This window comes from Falco biarmicus, chromosome 2 (assembly GCF_023638135.1).
Source record: "Falco biarmicus isolate bFalBia1 chromosome 2, bFalBia1.pri, whole genome shotgun sequence".
Taxonomy (NCBI): domain Eukaryota; kingdom Metazoa; phylum Chordata; class Aves; order Falconiformes; family Falconidae; genus Falco; species Falco biarmicus.
In genome coordinates, this window is record NC_079289.1 from 19,807,179 (window position 1) to 19,825,342 (window position 18,164).

At 43.7% G+C, this 18,164-nt stretch overlaps 1 protein-coding gene across 17 annotated transcripts in view; it reads left to right on the forward strand.

The window, feature by feature from the left end:
- Positions 1-1,258: 1,258 nt before the first annotated feature.
- The window catches only part of ZMYM2 (zinc finger MYM-type containing 2), a 91,982-nt gene continuing 75,076 nt past the window's right edge, over positions 1,259-18,164 (forward strand). For 5 of the 17 annotated variants that reach the window (XM_056327082.1, XM_056327091.1, XM_056327084.1 and 2 more), the window contains exons 1-2: positions 1,269-1,432; positions 2,442-2,499. The gene's annotated coding sequence lies outside the window, so the exon portion shown is untranslated. Of the gene's footprint in view, positions 1,433-1,518; positions 1,656-1,971; positions 2,122-2,441; positions 2,500-5,009; positions 5,125-18,164 lie in introns of those variants that run through there. The other 12 variants (XR_008820001.1, XR_008820002.1, XM_056327094.1 and 9 more) reach the window with 7 other exon arrangements.

The following is an 18,164-nucleotide window of genomic DNA, read 5'->3' on the forward strand; positions in this document are numbered from 1 at the left end:
TCGGGGCTGCAAATGGCGCCGGCCGCTTGGACCCGGCTCCTTGCGCAGGCAAGAGGCGCTCCCCAGGGGCACTGCTCCGCGTGGTTGACACGGAGCGGTACCGGGCAGAGGAGGCAAGCGCGGGTATTTGCTCTCTCTCTCTCCCTCTTCTGGGCAGAGGAGAATGAGTAAGTGGGGCACGGCGGGACCAGCGCGTAAGACGGGCGGCTGAGCTCGCCGGGTCCTCGAAGGAGCGGGCGTGAGTGCCATGGCCAGCGCGGCGGTGAGGAGCCGCGCAAGGGAAGTGCGCATCCTCCATTTTGGCGGAGGGCGGGCGGAGAGCTTGGCTCCCGGCACCCGGCCGCCGGCCGCAGCGCTCCTCCCCACCCCGCGGCACCGCCGGGGGCAGCCGGCTCCTCTTCCCGCGGGAAGCCGGGCACAGGCGCTTCAAATGGACGCCCCGCTGCGCCTCACGTTGGTTCGAATTGGGCCCAAGCTCCCCGCAGCGGCTTCCGACAAAATGGAGGACGCCACCACTGCTACCACCACCACCAGCTCCTCCAGGAGCCATGTCGGCGGCTGACATGGCGCCCTCCCCCGCAGCGGGTGGGGGCAGGAGGGCGTCCTAGGGCGAGGGCGGCGAGGAGGCGCTGCGCGGCGGGGCAGGCTGCGGGGGCGCGGCCGAGGCGCCCTCCCTGGCATACGTGCGCTCTCCCTCTTCCCTGTGGGAGCGCTTCCATTATCCACGCTTCGTCCCTAATGTAAATGGCCCCAGGCTCGAAGCCCCGCTGAGGGATGGAGCGGGGTGGGACCTCCCGGCAGGCCACGGAGGAGCGCTGTCAGCCCCGTCGCCCCGCGGCGGGGGGCGGCGGGGGAGAGGTGAGCCCTCGCCCCGCGGCCGGGACCGTGGCGCCCACAGGGACCGAGCGCAAGGCTGGGATGGCAGCGCGAGCTCCCCGCCGGCAGCGCGAGGCCGGCCCGGCGGCGGCGCAAACTTCTGCAAGTTGCTGCTGTCAAAAAAAAAAAAAAAAAAAAAAAAAAAAAAAAAAGGCAGCACGGGGAGCGCGAGCGCAGCCCTCGGAGGCGGGTAATGAGCCGGTGGGCAACGATCCGGGTTTCTCAAACCTGATGGATCAAAGTGGGAAGAACCCCAGGCATGGCCAGGAGGAAGATTGGCAGTTTATAGGGTCAACCGGCTGCGGGCGGCTCTGACGGACTGGCGGCCCACCCACTCCGGTAGCCCAGCGCCAGAGCCCGCCCTCTGGGGGAGCCAATGGCGGGGCGGGGAGGCGGATCTCCCCCGAGCTCCCTTGGCCCGGTTCCTCCTCCCCTTCGCTAGCAGCTGCGCTTCGCCCGGGACTGGACCGAGTTAGAGTTGAGACGCCAGAGGAGTAGCGCAGAGTGCGTGCGCTCCCCGCGGGGGGGTCCGTGCCTGCGAGCGGTTGAGAGCCGGGTAAGGTGGGGGTGCGGGGTGCAGCGCCTCAGGGGCGGGCTGGCGGGCGGCTGGCGGCGCGGAACTGCCCCCAGGGCGGGGATGGGAGAGCAGCCGCCGTACCTCCGAGCTACCCGGGTGAAGTACCCCACGGTGTTGTCGCCGCCGCGCCGCCACCGCTCGCGGCGACGGGGACGCGGGCGGCAGCGGCGGCAGTCCCGCGGGTAACCATCGTGGCCCGGAGGTGGGCGATGGGGGTAAATGGGGGGCGCCCGGGGGCGGCCCTGGGGGGGGACGGGGGCATTTGGGGGAAGGGCCGGGTCTGTTTTAGCGCCTCCTATTTTAACTCCCTCCCTCCCTTCCCCGCCGGGCCCTCGGCTGTTGTTCTGCCCCGGTGTCTCCCCCACCCACCGCCCTCGCCCCCCCTTCCCGCCCCCCCCCCCGCGGGTGCCTCCCTCCCCTGCGCGGCGCTCCGCGGATCCTGCCGCCGCCGCTGCTCCCCTCCCGTATTGTTTGGCTGGGTCTCTCTAATGGCGGACAGGAGGCGGCAGTGCTGCTGGCCGACTGCAGGGGGGCAAACCCGAGACCGGGGGCAACTGCCGCGGGAGCGTGTGGGGGGCCGAGGCGCTCGCAGGGCGCAGAGGCGCCGGTGCTGAGGGCCCCGCGACCCCCCGGGGCGCCGGTTCAGGGCCCCTTAGGCAAGTTAGCAGGTAATATTCGCTCCCGCTGTGGGTGCACTCGCGCGGAGAAGCCCCCGGTGCAGCTGCGCCCGGGGCCGCTCCTTGTCGTCGTCGTGTCCCCCCCACCCCCCGCCTCCTTCAGCGGGGACAGACGGCGGTGGGAGTGCTCGAGGGGTACCCCGCCGCCCCCGGGAGGGCAGTATGTATTTATTTATTTATTGAAGGGTTGGGATTAGAGGGAAGTGGTGGGTGATGCAGACGGTACCTGCCCTGGCGAGGCGAAGGACACGCTGCTCGGGGGCGCTGCCTGATCCTCGCTGCCCCTTGTTAACCCCATGTCTTTCCCTTAGGCTCCAGCCCAGTTTGGTGCAGCCTTGGCAGAGACCAACAAGGAGAGGGAGCTCCATTGTGAGTGCTATTTATGTATCCATTTCTGCCTCTGCTAGACCTGCTTCGAGAGGGCTTGACCCACCCCCCCATATTCTTCGGGGGCAGGGGTAGAAGGAGGGGCTTCCAGGCTTGGGTGGGGAAATTCCTGGGTCCAGCAGCTGCTGCCCTGGGGCGAAGCCCCAGTAATGGCTGTGAGGCGGCTCCTCCTCGGGGTGGGCGCTGCTGCTGCAGACATCGCTCCTGCAATACCAACTCCGGCAAGCAGGCAAGCAGACGACGGGTTGCTGCCGCTGCTCACGTTACCCGGCTCGGGAGGGAGGGGGAGGGCATATTTCGGGTGCCCTCTAGAGTTTTAGAGCGTGTATTAAAATCCGTGACGAGACACCTTTAGCCATCTTTTAATTTTTTTCCCCTCCTCTTTCTCCGATCCTGTGCCCTGCATATCTTGAAGCTAAGAAGAAGAATGAGAGGTTTAAAATAACACAGCAGTTTGTGGAGCGTACGCCTGTGTCCTCTCTTTGTGAGTTGAGATTGGTTCTTTACACCCGCAGATTAGCTTGGGTGATTTTGTTGGTCGCCATTGGCAGTTTATGTGCCTTGGTGGGGTTTCTGAGCCATCTGTTTTGCCCCTTCCCCAAAAAGGTTACTGGGGAAACCCATAGCTTCTTAAAGTGGGCGTTTTTGGTGTTTCACCTGTGTGGGGTTTTCAGAGCAGGTTGTGATCTCTGTTGGGTGTTGATCTCGGCTAAAGAGGCAGATTACCGGTCCCATGCCGTAGGATTGGGGTGTAATTTGACTCTCGCTTGTGCCCCTTTTAACGACAGGGGTTTTCTTTTCCTGCACGGGGGATTCTGAAATCGCGGAGTAGTGCATCGAAGGAGAAAGTAAGGCGGTGTGCGCATGGGGAGAGGTTTAGGGGCTCTTGAGTTCGGATGCGGCCGCCGTCCGCGGGCTGTCGCCGCTAGAGGCCGCCGCGGAAAGCGCAGCCGGCCCCGGCAGGTCGGGTGGGTAACGTGCAGCCGGAGAACAAAACAAAAAGGCAGTGCCTGTCTTGCGCTTTGGGTTCTTCACTTGGCTACAGGGTTCGGGTATTGTAGTCTTCCCCACCACTTATATCTTGAAACATTTTTTCCCCCTCCCTTACCATATTTCATAGTAGATTTCCCAGATTTGCATAGCTTGCAACTTTCTTTGTCACTTTTTGGTGGCTTACATATACAAAGAAGAAGTGGTTCTCTGCAAAACCTTGGGAGGAAGGCGTCAAATTTGGATTTATTCTGAGCTGCTAAAATTACTGACCTCGTTAAAGACACTAAGAGTTTCAATGGCCTGTTATCATTATTAAAGTGGTCTGTCCTAAACCTTGACTTACTACTGTAATTTTTAAATTTTAATTGTAATTTTTTGACTTGTGCCATGTCTTGAATGTAAGGCAACCATCTGATTTTACTTCCGATTCATTATTCATTCCCGTCTAATGGCTATTCTGCTTTTTCTGATGCTTCTTCATGTTAAAAAAGTTACTCCTGAGAGCGATCAAGGCAAATAATGCTTTGGAAGGGGGAAAGCTGTTGTGCTGGAAGGGAGTGAAAAAGGATGTTGTGTACTGGAGCTGGTTTGAAAAAAAATATTGCAGCTTTGTGTGACTGCCTATGAAAAGATGAGAATACTGCCAAGAACAGCTGTATAGCTAAGATTCAGTAAACCTCAATAAGCAGTTGCCAGCTGGTTTGTGAATTACACTAACATCTTGCACAAAAGCATCCTGGTAGATGGCACATTGTCCTCCTCCAATTATAGTGGTGGTGGTACAGTCTTTTCTTTAGCACAGGGCTGGAGGTAAAAAGTGTATCTATGGCACGTGATAGGCCATGCTGTTGTGTGAGGGAGTGTATTTAGTGCTCACTGCTGCAAAGTCGGCTCCAGGAACCAAACTCCTCTGCCACGGTTTGTGAAAAGAAGACGATGATGGGATGTTATTAGGTAGTTAACTAAATAACATGTTTTAAGAAAAGACTCTTAATTGGAGTATCTAATAAATTTGCTTTGTATTTATGTTATTAATCCTCTTTGACCCCAAATATATGATCACATTCTACTGTTGCTTACCCTGGGATAATATACTAAGAGGGATTTGCATTAGCAAGTATGTACAAATGCCAGTGAAAAAGTGAAAGCAAATTTCTTTGTCTTCTACAGAGCTTGTTCAAGTATACAGAGGGATGTGGAACCAAAATCAGTACAACTTCTCAGATTTTTTCTGGCTTTTTTTTGTTGTTGTTGTTGTTTGTTCGTGTGTTTTCATCCAGCAGCATTATGAACAGTCTTGCATTGTTACAGTAGCTTTCATTTTGGTTTCAAGGACTAAATACAGAATTACTGAAGTTCTATCATTTTGTGTCAGAGTTTGCAACCAATTTATATACCCTGCAACAAAAGCAGAATAAGGAGTTCTGTGAGGAATTTATGTCAAGTATAGTTGCCAGTGGAAAATCCATGGTTCATGGATAACTGTTTCTTTTTTCCAGGAGACCGGTACATCACAAATAACAATGAACTCAGCCTAGCTGTGGAAAGGGATTGAGATTTGAAGTTCAGAAGAGTTCGAAAGACTAGTAAGCTGTTCTTCCTGAGAAGTCTGAGGTAGTGCTTGCCTTATGAGGCTCCTAAGGCCCTGTATGTTACAGGAGTTTTGTTGTCTGCTGGAATTCTTGAGTTTAACTCAACAGCTGAAAGTGCCTTTTTCGCAACTTCTTTTTACCTTTGTTTTAGTGATTTAATTCTGCTAGGTGAATGCTCCAGGAGGATAACTGGGTTTCTGAGACATTAGAGTTTGGAGGAAACTTAGCTTTTCTTCCATACTTGTAGCCTGCCCCACATGCTGCTGCCAAATATGGCTGGCAGTAGATGCTGACTTGGTATATGAATGATCTGCTTGATTTAGTTGTTAGTATTAAAATTCTTCATTTGGAGAAAGATTTATAAGTTTATCAGGTAGTGTTTTGTACTTATAAGAGAAATTTTAGGTAGTTGGGAGCAGTGTGAGACTTCTGGAATGCACTTGCGTGCTATGTCCTCTTCAGTTAACGCTTTGACTATATTGATTTTATATCATAGTTTTTCAGCTGCATGATGGCTTCCAACTCCTCCTCTTCGTTGCCCATGCTGTGTGCACTGGTATAGATGCACTTCACTTGGGCTGTTGAGCCTGCCGCCTCTTTTTGGGGAAAAGCCCTAATTCCTATGTGACTGTTACCAGGTGCTTCTGTGGTTTCTAATGCATCAGCAAGCCTTGTGTCTGTGCTGTAGTGTGGATCTCCATCTGTTAATCCCACTGAGATGGCTAAGGAACGTTCATTGCTGCTCTGGTTGGCTTGGTTGAATATGAGGTGGCAGTGTTCCCAGGTGGCCAAGAAGGCCAGTAGTGTCCTGGTTTGTATCAGAAATTGTGTGGCCAGCAGCACTAGGGAAGCGATACTCGGAACTGGTATCGCTGCAAGAAAGACATAAAGGTGCTGGAGCATGTCCTAAGAAGAGCAGTGAAGCTGGTGAAGGGTTTAGAGAGCAAGTCCTATGAGGAGCGGCTGAGGGAACCGGGGTTGCTTGGTCTGTAGAAAAGGAGGCTTAGGGGAGACCTTATCGCTGTCTACAGCTGCCTGAAAGGAGGTTGTGGCAAGGTGGATGTTGATGTCTTCTCCCATGTGATAAGTGATAAGATGAGAGGAAATGACCACCAACTGTGTCAGGAGAGCTTTCTGTTGGATGTTAGGAAAACATTCTTCACTGAAAGGGTGGTCAGGGATTACAACAGGCTGCCCAGGGAAGTGCTTGAGTCACCATCCCTCAAGGTATTTAAAAGATGTCTAGATGTGGTGCTTAGGGATGTGGTTTAGTGGTGGATTTACTTGGTAGCGTTAGGTTAATGGTTGAACTCGATGATCATAAGGATATTTTCCAACCCAAATGATTCTGTGATTTCAATGCCACTTATTTATACTTCAGTTGTTTCGGCAGTTTAAGGCTTTTGTCTTCTGTGAGCTTCCAGAAATTATAAATTTTAAGACAAAAACTGTATTTAAACACTGTGTCACTAGACTTTAATAGGATTCACGCACACATACAAAAAGTTTGATTGTATTGATTGTATGTCTGTAAGGATGAGAACATCAGTGGTTGCAATAATGAGATCAACGACTGTCCTTTATAGACAGATTAGATCGTAACTGTCCACTGAGGGATTCTCATGCTTTCATCTGAGGTAGCTCATGGATTGGACATGTCAATGATGAAAGTTGTTTTCTTAATCCAGTTTGCTATTGAAACAAATTATTTCAATCAGTGATTATAATTCATAGGACAAATTCTGGTTTTAGTAGTGCAACATAAATAAAATTAACAGAGATTATTAATTCTTGTGAGGTTAACTTAGAGTCTCCAGTGATGTGATTGCCACCAATGTGTTTTTCAAACTGCTCTGTGTTTGGAGGGTATTTACGCTTTTAAAGTTTGTCCTAATGCTTAAGCACTCAATCTTTGTATGTGGTTCCCAAGTTTTTTGGAGCTGCCTTCACCATAGCTTCCTTCTCTGCCCCCTCATCACTGAGACAAGGGTGCAGAAGCAAGTGTTTAGTGTTCCGAGCAGAGTAGCTGCAGTAATGGTTTGAAATGTACTTGGTATTACCAGTGCTTTCACTAACCACACTGTCAGTAGCACAAGGGGATTGTGGTGTGTTTTTCGTTGGCTTTGTTTGTCTGAGATGAGACTACTCAATCATGCGTTGCTGTTGCGCAGAAGGAATAGTTTTAGGTGTCTAAAATACTTAACACTTAGTATATTACTGCTTCACTTTACCTAAAATAAATGAATTAACACTCTGTACTTAACTGTATGTGAAGGTTCATAAACTTTTTCCTTAACTCTTACAAGACTGTAGGAATCATTCAGTTTGTATCTCTCTAACTTCTAAAAGCCATAATACCTAAATTTGTGCACCTAGTGCTGTACAAAAGTCTATCAAGGCATAGTCCCTACTCATCAGTTTTAATACTTTCTGACACATGCTAAGGAGGATGTCATCTTAATTCCGCCTTTCCCCCTGTTTAATAGATTGTGCAAAGTAACGATGTACACTTGGTTGCACAGTCTGTTAACTGATAGGACAACAACTGCTTAGACACTTGATCCATAGCTTGCCAATCTAACTCTTGGGCGGCCAGCAAAGTAAGTGGATAATTAGGAGGTGACAGTGGCATTATGGAAGTGTTGGTATTGGTTTCTGCGTGCAGTTTCCTCAGTTCTTTTGTGAAAGATGGCATTGGAAGAAGATGGTTGAATTGGGCATAACCCATAGAATAACTGTGCACGGTTTCCTAATTTAGGACTGTTATGGCTTGTGGTCACTCTTAACCTGTTTGTTTTCCTCCTGCAGACATTTGTTGGAAGCATATTGGCATCTTGTGTTCCTTTAGGCTCTTTCGTGCAATATAACCATACTGAACTTTAAACAAAAGCCCACTCATGAATGCAGCCATCTCTCTTTCTTTTTTTTTTTTTTTTTTTTAATTTCTTATTGGTCCTCTTGGAAATTTAACCTTGGTGAAAACCTTACTTTGTTCTGGAATTCCTTTTCGTCAGATCCCTGTAAGACCTCTCCAGTTCGGCATTTACCCCTAGTACTACATCAAATTTCTCTAAAAGTTACTTTGTTAATCTCATTCATAAACTCGGCTATCATCTCAGTGTGAGTGACCTTCAAATCTCTCTCTTCTAGACTTGCTGCCTTCTATACCAGTTAAATCTCTGTGTGCTTATGACTTCTCTTTGTGGATGCCTGGCCTTGAGCTCAGACTACTATGGCAAAGGCAATCCTTCCTCCCCAAAAGGAAACCTCTCAGTGCTGTCTGCCACTTGTGGACAGCATTGTCATGACATCTTTCGTTTGAGCCTGTAATCTAGCCTTGTTTTGAACACAGCACATGCTACTCTTCTACAGACTGCAGATTCCTTCCACATATTAAGCTGTCTTTTAGTTGTTATTAAATTGTTCGTTACTTAGTTATGTTAGTAAATCACATGACTAAATCTCATACCTTGCCTTTGATCTCTGTATTTCGTGGTAAAGTTTTCCTTATGGTTGCGGTAAAAATGATCCTGCTCTGTTTATAATGGATTCAGAATCCTGAACAAGGGTGCTTTCCTTGCCTTCTGCTTTGGCTGTCTGTTTTTTTTGCATCTTACATTTTATGGTTGTAAAAGTAACGGGTTACTTGCCTTTAATTTAAAATTGGGGTTTAGCTGTGAAGGATTTGACCTACATTTTTTTGCATTGTTGATGAGATTTTAAGTGCTGTTTATAAAGTGAGATCATGGGCAGTTAAACAGTTGTTCATTCTCCTGTGATGCTCCTCATGCTTGGAGAAGTTCCCTGTGTGCACCCTTTAAAGCAGTTGCAAGCTAGGTAATGCAGAAGAAGCTAACTTTAGGAAACAAAGCCTACCAAAACCAAGACCAAACCACCACATTTCCTGTCACTCTGGGACTCGGAACACACCATCCTTCGAAAAAGAACTAAATCTTAACTGTTGTTTATGGTAGTGCTTTTTCCTTGCATTATCCTTTTTGGCTCTCTCCCATCTGTTGTCCCTTATGTTTAGGTTGTTTGCTCTGAACAGTCTTACTCTGTGTTTGTACAGTGGCTAGCATAATGTGGTCTGCAACTTTGGCTCCTAGGAGCCTGTGATAAGAGTTGTGATATATCTGGGTGTGGTATTAGTGTTTTTTTAAATTTTTATTTTTTAACATATGTGTGTGTGGAAAGGGGAACAAGATCTAGTATCCTGTTACACCTGAAATAACATTTTGTTTGAGTAAGAATGAATGATTAATATACCAACCTGTATACATTTAAGAATTCTTCCTAAGCTCGAAGAATTTACCAGACAACTTTTGAATTAAAAGCTAGTGTTTCTGTGTGCATGGGTTTGGGTTTTTTTTTCTTTGTTTTGTTTTGCCTTGTGGTGGTTGTGTTATTTTTGGAAAATGGTCATTCAGAAGGTGAAGTTTTGTTCTGGTAGTGAGGATATATCAAGCTGTAGCCCTATATAATGTATAATGAGGCACTATATATAATATAGTGCCTCATTAAAGAAGCCAAGTAGCATGTAGAAAGGCTAGGTAAGAATTTCTCTATCATACATCTAACAAAAAAATACTTGCAATTTAGAAGTGACTGAAAATGGAAAGCGCAACAGGAGTTGGTTGGCTGTTTTTTACCAGGCATCAATGTTGGACGTATCTTGGAATTGTTGCCCTTTTTACTGTGTTTGGCCATCATTATGCATACTTCTAGCCAAAGAATTAACAAATAGAAATACTGAGATGGTCTAATACTGTGTATAGTATAGCAATTATGATCTGAACTAAGGCCAGCATTTTTTAATAATTAAAAAGAATTGGAGAGTTTGGGGAAGACCTACAAGAATGACTTAAGGAGTGGAAAACTTGCTATTAACAGACTTAAGAAATGCAGTTGATTCCTCAGTTAAAAGAGAATAGGTTAGGGTATGACTTAATCCTGGTCTAGGAGACTGTGTGCCCAATAAAGTATTAGATAACAGGGTGCTTTTCCTGCCTCCCCAATGTTAAAGGCTTAATTTCTGAGTGCTGACTATTACTTGAGCAATACAAATTCAGATGGGCAACAGTGTGTAGCCGTTAAGCAGGTAGGATAACTAAGAGTTGGGTTAACTAAAAGTTGAAATACTTTATTGAAGCATTGCTTTCTTCTTTGTAGGCAAAAGTTTAAAGATTATTTGAAAAGCTTCCCACCCACTAGCAAGGTTAAATAGATTTTTTGTTTTGGCTTAGGATTTTTGTTTTAAGGCTTGGAGTACATTTTATGTTCTGCAGGTGTTTATCCCAGTTGCAGATTTGGACCTAAAAGACAATATTGGCTTAGAACAAATGCAATATAGTGTATTTTTCATGGGGTTAAATTTGAATAAGCATATATGCTTGGTTGCATAATGTTTAAACCAGCCTCACTTAGGGTTGTCGTTGTCCTCTATTATTTGTACCAACACTGGCCTTTTCTATTTCTTGTCTTGGGAGTCAGTGTAGCTCCATGAATCATCACAATGACATTTTTATTGGGGGGGAGCTGCGTAGGTGTGGCTGTTTGCTCTGGTCTTTGTATTTTAGCTTTCTACCATGTTAGCCTCTATGATGGACTGACTGGCTGTTAGGACCCACAAACAGATAGGGAGAAAGAGTTGTGCTGGAGGAAGTGGGAGAGAGGAGTGGGAATTCAAAACCACAGTAGTCCTTTCCTAGACTGGGTGTGCTTCATTGTTGTGGAACTGCAGCAAATACAATATGCATCTTACTGTTTAAAAATAAAGCCACCTTTTACTTTTTAACGCTGATTCAATAAGCTGGAGTCTTAACTGCATAATGTAACTTGCAGCCAGCCAGCAGGTGCAGCTGTGAAAACCTATCATACTTGTCTTGCTGGCTGCATCCATTCTTGTCTTGGATCCCATATTCCATCAGCCTTACCTCAGCATATAACTTGAACTATTTTGTGGTTGTTTTTTCTTTCGTTTCACGTCCTTTTTTATTTCATTTTGTTTATGATGATAAGATTTTCTTTCCTTTGTTACACTTTAGCTTCATTGGCTGTTTACTTGGCCATAGTATACGCGAGTTTCCCTTCTATATGTAGCATAGTATTCACGTAGTCTCTTAAATTTGGTGTTCCTTGTTCTGAATTACTAGATGCATTGCACGTTAATCACTGCAGGTAAATTGTGTTGAAGAAGCTTGTGCATACTGGGCCAAAATATTGGGTTGTTAGCTTGGGTATTTTTCAGGGATGAAAAATTTGCTTGAGACTACTAACTGATGTTAGTTACTGTTAAAGGCAAGGAAAATGGTCTGTCTACAAACTTCTTACTCATTTAAAAATGATGGCATGACAGTTTTCCCTCTTTCTAAGCACATGCAAAAGTGAAAATAAAGGATTTTAAAAACAGTAGTAAAAAAGATTTGTGTGATCAGGCACTGGGAATTTGGGTGTGCCGTTAGGCATGACTGTTACTGGTTACCCATGCAGTTAATTGTTTCGTGGGCTGTTTGTATACTAATGCAAACTGCATGCTAGTTTGAAATAAAAATTAAAAAAATCCCGATGAACTAAGAGGAAGGACTAATGAAGAATAAGATGAAAAGTCCTTGTTGACAAGTAGTAAAGTGTCTTTGTTTCCAAAATGTATGGGGATAGTACAGGCTGGGCATGGATGGGATGGAAAGCAGCTTTGAGTAGTCCTGGCAAACAGCAAGTTGAAGATGAATAATGCAGCCTTGCAGCGGTGAAAGCAGACAACATACTGGGCTGCATTAAGCAATACTGTAGCCAGCAGTTTGAGGGAAGTGGTTGTTCCCCACTGTTTGATACTTGGGAGACCATTAGTGTTTAGTCCAGTTTTGGGTAGAACCTGTTATAATAAAGATACTGCTACACTGGAGTGAGCCCAGTGGAGGGCCACCAGCTTCAAGGGCTGGAGCTTATAACAAGGAAGGAAAAGCTGAGAGGAATGGGTGTCTTCAGTCTAAATAGAAGGCTGGAGGGACATGTTACTGCTGTCTTCAACTAATTAATGGGAAAGTATAGAGGAGATGAAGCCAGGCTCTTCTCAGAGATGCACACTGATAGGATGGCAGGTAATGGGTATAAGTTGCAACAAGGGAAGTTCTGAATAGCTAAGATAATCAAACACTGGAAGAGGGTGTCCAAAGGCTGGGAAACCCGTGTCCCTGTAGATAGATATTCAAAGTTCTGTTGGATATAACCCTAACAACCTGACTTAACTTCAGACAGGTCTAATTTTTAAGTTATCACTGCTTTAAGCTGTGGTGGAATTGATAAGGTGATACCCAGAGGTCCCTTACAACATCAGTTCTATTAAATTTGCAGTGTTTAAGCTAAATCTGATACCATTTAGTGACCAGGAAGATGCTCTCCATTTTTATGCAGTGCTTTACTGTAGTTAATTTGAAGAAAACTAATACAAAAAGTAAGAACTTGTGCTGTTTGGGTAAAATTATTAATAAAATGTAAATGCATGAAATATTGTTTTTAAAACTGTGTTTTTAATTTACACTTTGTATACTGACTGGGGAAAAAAAAGGGTGTGTGTGTATTTTACAGGGAAGACTAATGTCTTAAAAGAATCAGCATTACTGTAGTTAATAAATTGGTCTGTTTCTGAACATGTAGTGTTGTACAGGATGCATGAGATCTAGTAGACCTCATCCTCTCGCACTTAAGAGTTCCTGTTTCTGTTTTTTTTCAGATTTGATTGGTTTATATGTGATTAACTGTATCCCCAGTTTCTTGTAATTCTACAAATTCGAAAATTACCTGCTACTTCTGTATATTGGGTGCTTATAGATTAGTATAGTCACTATAATCGTGATACAGTTGTATCAAAAGTATAGCCAGTGCAACTATAAGTCTTACAAAAGACAGAGAAATAGAGTATTTGCTTAGTTACAGAGCCTTTTCTCATTAGTATCTGTACTAAATTTGTAGCATTTGCTGTAATACATCTGTTAACAGAGTGCTTCCTACAACCTGTAATAAATGCTGTTTTAAAAAGATTATTTTGTGTATTACTATCTCAATTTACTTTCTTGAATGCTGGCAAAAGCTAGGGACTTAATAGATTGGAATTCTCAATTAATCTTCATTGGTCCCTGTGGTGCCAGTGAGGCATGTTTTTGAAATGTGTGCTGTGACCCACTGACGCTTATCTGTGGCCTGTATTCCACTGCCCAGTCCAGAATCTAAATAATTTTACTATTCTCAGATCTGTTTCTGATCTAGCCATTCAGTATGTATTTTTTTCCTAATAAAAGTTACTTTTTTAAAAGTTAAGATACATCAAATGACAATTTGGCCTCTTTGAATGCTGTATTGAGGCCACTTTCTACTATTCCTTCTTATTTTTCAGTATTTTACTTGCCCTTTTTCTATTTTCCTATCTTTAGCGTAACCATTCTCTGCTCTTACTGTACTGCTCCCTTTCCACTTAGGTCATCTTTCAAGTCTGTTGCTGTGGTCTAGTGTTACCTCCTTTCCTGGAAATAGATATGCATTTGGATATAAGTAATAGATAAGCATTTAGATTTAACTTCTTCTGTGGCTCCTTTTGGTTCTTTGTCTTGTTTCACCTTTCTATTCCACTTACAATAAAGGATATCCTTAAGCAGCATGTTGCTGCTTGAATAGTAGAGAGATAAAATGTACTGTCGACCACATTACATATAATGGCTTTTAAGGCTAGCAGTGGAGCTATGTTCTTGCTGATCAGCACCTTTTCATGATGAAACAGCCATAAAATATATTTTAAGTGTGTGTATAAGGGGGAGATACATGTCAGTATGGCTACCCTAAAACTTACACGTCAACATTGTGATTTTGATTTGCCATGAATTGCTATGCCAAGTGCTGCTTGTTCCCCTATGAGTAATCTTGAAAATGGTAAGTGCTTGGTGTGGATATGCTTGCATTCAAGATTGACCCTGCACAGAATCAAGTTTGTGTTTGATCCTGAATTTTGATTCTTTTCATGCATACAGGGGAGCAATTCTTGGCACTAGTTGAGTAGGAAGACTCAAGGAAGAGGCTGTATTAAGTAAAGGTATTCAAATGTCCCTGGAAGCATCAGTTAGAAACCAGATGTCAGCATTCACATGTAACGCTGGTGGCTGCAGTGCAGTTAAGATGTAGAGGTTTGCATGTTTTCAGTAAGCTTTAGTTTGTGTGTAAATAGTTTATCTTCTGAATAAAACCAAAACTTCCTCAGCTGCTTCAAAGTACTTCTTTCACTATGTAGCTCTTGGCTTTTTACTGTTCTTAGATGCTGTCTTTGCTGGATTACAGGTCTTTGTGGGCGTGTGCTTTTTTTACCTTAAATTTTCTGAAATTTGTGTAACAACACATTTTGGGTGTTACATAATGAATTTTGGTAAGCTAATTTCTCCAATCCATCCATGCAACTCCTGAAAATCTGGGGAAAGAATGAAATTTGAAGCAGCTCCAAATGTTCTAGAAAATCTAGAGTTGTGTCTATGCTGAAGTAATGAGATCTCAGGCTTTTGTAATGATAGAAGGGATAGATTAGATTTGTGGACCTCAATTTAGTACCCTGTTCCTGAAAACTTTTACCTATGTTCTGATGAAACAGCAATATAAATACATTGATGGATTAGTGTTAAATGTTATTCAGACTCTTGGTTAATATTTATAATTAACGTGTGTAGTACTTCAAGAAAGACCTTTGTTTTACTTTGATGTTGTGAATACTTGTGCTTGAGTTTAGCTTGAAATATGCAAATTACGGTGAACTCCCTAGCATGATTTGTGTGTGAAGCTGGTAGAGTGATGAAATCCTTGATTCATGGAGGCCTTAGATGTAATATGTTTCATTTGTTTTAAAGTCTTTCACATTCCGGATACCCTACTGATTGTGACCAGTGGATATATACATTTTAATATTCAGTCTGTCACTGCTTGCTGCATTGTCAGTTGGCGTGTGTGTTTTGGGGTGTTTTACACAGTACTTGCTGTCAGGGTAGTGCAGTTCGGTTGTGGCTTGCAGCTTGTCACTACAATCCTGTCTGCTAAAACGATCTCCATACTGAAGTTCAGAGCTGTGGCACGAACTTCGCTACATTCAGGTTCTGTACAGCACAGCTGTTAGTGTTGTCCCACAGAAATTTTTGTTTTGGGGAACTGATCTGGCTGGAAAAGACTCTAGCAGGCAAGTCTCTTGTCAACTGGATCAACTTTTGTCTTGTTTTATGTGTGGCTGCAGAAATAGCTGTGCCACGTGATAGCGTAACAAAATAAGTCTGTGGGCCTGATAACTAAGTGGACCTTCAGAAGTGTGAAATCTTCCGTTGAAGTTGAAGATGTACGAGTTGAGAGTAAATCAGAGCCACCACATATCTGAGTCTTATCTGAGCATAAAACACTGACTGATGACTAGATAATCCCTCAGGAAGGATATAAAGAGGGACCCCCCCCCCCAAAAAAAAAAACCCAAACAAACAAAAAAACCCAACTCAAACAACAAACCCACAAAAAAACCCAAAAACCAAAACCCAAACAAAACAAAAAACCAGAACAAAACAACAAGCAACAACAAAACCCCAAACCCTCAAAAAAAAAAACCAACCAAAAACAAAAAACCCACAACAAAAAATGCTGAATGTGTGCCGGATGACCCAGAAGGGCCCTGCAACTCCTTCCCCCCCCCAACGTAGAGTTCTGATCACATAGGTAGATGTTTGTCCATATGCAGTATATATTATTTTCTACCCAAATTGAGACTGGACTGCAGTAGCAGCATTCAGATTTAGCTTCAAGCTGTTTTAAATAGCAGCCCTTTAAAAATGTTGGATTACTTCTGCTTTTCTAGCACTTTTAAGAACTTAAGGGTTGGTCTAGTTGGGCTATTAGACTGCCTCAGTTGTAGTGTTAAATTGCTATAAAAAGGTGATTTTAATTGGTTTACTTACGCTTTTGGGATGAACTGTGGGATATGTTCAGTCAGGCACTGGGGTTCAGTTGGTGGTTTATACCCCAAGAAAGCCATGGTGTATAGGTTGCATCTGATTGCGTAGGGAATGAACATTCCTGAGTTGTAGCAAGACATTACAGCATATTACTAAGCTAGAAAGCTTTTTGATAGCAGCATACAGTCTTTGCAATAAACTGACTTTTTGATCATCAGACTTGCAAAAAGTCTGGTGATAAAAAGTTACTTTCTCTAATAAAGAAGGATAAGAATTCTTTGGAGTAGCTGAATTAAGGAATTAAATGATGTTATGGTCAAAGAAATACCAGGGTCATGAACTGATCATTAGAACCATATAGCCTCACAGAACATGGAGGTTTGTTCACATTAGTCTTTTGCTTGATTATTTTGCCTAAATGTTGACACCCATCCTTCAACTGAAGTCAGCCTGACAGCTATAGGCCAAAATTCAAATGTTGGGTTTGTAAAGCCTCGTGAGGCTAGTGACTTTTCTTCTACATATAAAAATATTATTATTCCTCTACTAGGTTAGATTAATTGCTGTACTAAGTTAGTAGGTAGTCCAGTATCCTGTCTGCGACAGTGATGTCTAGGAACAGAAATCTGGCAGTTACAGCATGATTTTTCTGCGTATGTATTCTGGTTTTTGGCAGCTGGCTGGTGTTCATGGAGTTGCTTTTGGACCGCAGTGTTTAGCAGTCATCAGTGCATTTATTTTCATGTTTCCCCTAATGCTTTTTGAGCTGGGTGCATTTCTGGCCTCTGTAGCTGCCTACAGCAGCGACTGTCACAATTGAGAAAAGAAAATGTTTTCCTGTGCAATATATTATCAAAGCTACTTAATTACTTCACTGGGTGCCTTTTTGTTTTATTGTGTGGTAAGACACTAGGCATAGCTTTGTATCTTTTTTTTTTCCCCCCCTTGCAGATTTATCATCTTTCTCTTCCAATAAGAAGACTTTGCCTTTAGAATAAATTGTTCATGTAACTCATCTGTTTTTCTCTTTCTCTGAAAAGGGGGTGACCTGAACATCTCATGATAAAAAATTTACCAGCATCTCGCTTTAGTGACAAATGTGTTCTGTTTTGTTCTTGATTCTTTTTTTATATTGTTTTTCCTCTTTGGTTGTTGGTGATGGAGTAGGTTTGATTTGAAAGAGTGTAGAGTTACAACTTGGATCTTAAACTTCCACTTTGGAGGAATTTCTATGTATGTAGTTAATCTTCTCTCCTTGTTCATTACCTTGCATTTATCACTAATGATTTTTGCCTACCATACCATCTGAGCATTCAGCACCGTGGTAGCCTTCTGTAGTTCTTTACAACCAGTTTCTGTTTCCAGCTGCTGTGAATAATTTTGTATGATTAGGAAACTGTCACTTAGGTAATCACTGTCTCTTATGGTTGATTTATGTATGTTGACCTATATAATTTTAATTTGGAACCCCTCTGGTAACTTCTCTTTATTGTGATAACGGCAAACAACACGTGATATTTTTCTCTTTATATAATTAAAAATTCCCCAGAGAACCCTTTCTCAAATCTTTTTAATATAGATAATTTCCACTGCAGTCTTTAGTGAGGAACATGTTTTAATGCCTTTTGGAAGTCTTAAGTGCTGTATACTGGTTTAATGAAGGCTGATCAACAAGTACGTGAATCCTTCAAAAGATTTCTCCAGTAGTCCTCTGAGGCATTACCTTTCCTTTGCAAAATTCATGTTAATTCTTTCCCCATACACTACTCTTGCGTATTTACTCAGTTGTACTTTCTATCAGGCTGTTTAGTGATAGAGATAGGACTGCAGTCTGTAATTATTTGGGTAATTGTTATCATTTTCTGCTTAAGTAATTGGTTACAGATACTGAAATATAAAATTTCTGACTGACTTTAGAAATCTCAAGTGAATGCCATGTTGCCTTAGTGATTTGCTCTAAAATCCTCTTCTGTTGGCACTTTGATAAGACATTTTTCCTCTGACTTGACCCCTAGAAAGAAAGCTTAGATGTGGTCTTCCCTGATCTTTTCCTTACTTGAACATCAATGCAACGAGTTTATTCCATGTTTTCTGCTGTGGT